We start from the raw sequence: 1,734 nt of genomic DNA on the forward strand, positions 1-1,734 counted from the left end.
GAGGGAAGTTGTCCTCATATCTGGGTCACATCATTGGTTAGGAAGGATGAATCAATTTTTATTGCCTCCGTGGGAGCCGTTATTCAACAAATATTGTGGCGATCGCTCAATCTTTTGTAGGATTGAGACGAGTTGTGCTCTTCCACCAATATGTGATTTTTGACAAGTTCCAACAACCCAGCTAATGTCTTCAGGCATTATGTGCCTAATGCACAACGGAAGGAACCTTCTCTGACTCCTTGAGCGAGGGCTACATGAGAAACCGTGGGTTCAAGTTATTGTAACTTCCAACATTTCTTTCTAAAAATGGGTTACAAAGGCAAGTAGAGACTCTCCATGTCCCTATCGCAGCTACAACACTGCTTGAAAGTTATTTTGGCATTTTTACGCACTAGCACACTACACTATGAACATTCTCTTGAATTATGTGAAAGAAGTAATCACTCACACTAGACGACGATTAAACCACAAGAGGGTAGATTCCTTTAGGGTCATGAAGAAGAGTCAACACTTCAATATGTCGTTTATCCTTTGTAAGCATAATGTCGACTCAAAAGAAGCGATGTGGTCAGATGAGTTGGATTGCTTCAATAGGGCTCTGAGGTTGGTATCTTGAAGAGACCGGGAGACTTAGCTTTAGATATTTGCCTGGAGAAAGCATTCAATGGGGGATTAAGCTACGAGATATTAACGTGCCCCTGCTTGTTACGGACTAGGGGCGTTGATCCTGTGATGTCGGCGTAGTAGGTGTTATCGCTCACATTAAGGGTCGTTGATATAGCTCTCCTGGCATTGGCACCGGATCTCCTCTAGCAACCACATACTACTGGTTGATCTAACAGAGCCACCCGTTGGGAAAGTGTTTCCTTGATCATTTCTATCATATGCTCTTTGAGTTCTTAGATCTGTTGAGGCACAAAATCTTTTGTGCATTCCATGTTGTCTGTGATTTTGTGATGACTTTTTCCTCTGTGTTGCTCCTCTTCTCACTTGTGACATGAACCGTGCTCACCACACTTTTTCAAAGTATTAAACCTAAATCTATCCCTGAATTACAACCAAGTAATTATGAAAGTAATGAGAGCGAGAAAGAGAATATTATGAGAAATGAGAGATGAAATAGATGAAATGAAGAGAAATCAAAGAAGAATGGCCAAATATTGAGGCTAATTCCTTTAAAAAAAAAAGGATCCCCTCAAAAGTGTTCTATGTTATATTTAATTTTCTCTATTTTTATTGGTTAAGTATTCGTGAAAAGACACTTTCGGACCTATCATGACAAAAGCTTTAGGAGTGGGTCACTCGGATCCCTACCACCCTTACTGTCATATTCTATGATCTTATAAGGAGTTGATCTCAGGTTAGGTCGTGAGGATGTTAAGGCGAGCCGCTCGACCCCCAGCGACTGACTTCCAACATCTAGCCACAGTTGCTAGAACACATGCCTTGCCTCGTATACTCTTTCTCAACTACTAGACCATTTCTCGCCCAACTCCGATCTCTCGGTCTGGAGCGCTCGACCATAATCACTAGGCATCGATTACTCAACATTGACTACGCACTCGAATGGCTTCCACCGACCTATGCATTCTGAGCTATTGCCAATGACTGACTTTGACCATTTGATGCTTTATAGATATATATCTATATATGGTTGTGTGTACACGACCAAACATCATGACACGGAAATTTGCTTGCCACCCCGAAAATTCCACTGGCTTTTACGAAATGGAG

This window comes from Phalaenopsis equestris, unplaced genomic scaffold (genome assembly GCF_001263595.1).
Source record: "Phalaenopsis equestris unplaced genomic scaffold, ASM126359v1 Scaffold000167, whole genome shotgun sequence".
Taxonomy (NCBI): Eukaryota; Viridiplantae; Streptophyta; class Magnoliopsida; order Asparagales; family Orchidaceae; genus Phalaenopsis; species Phalaenopsis equestris.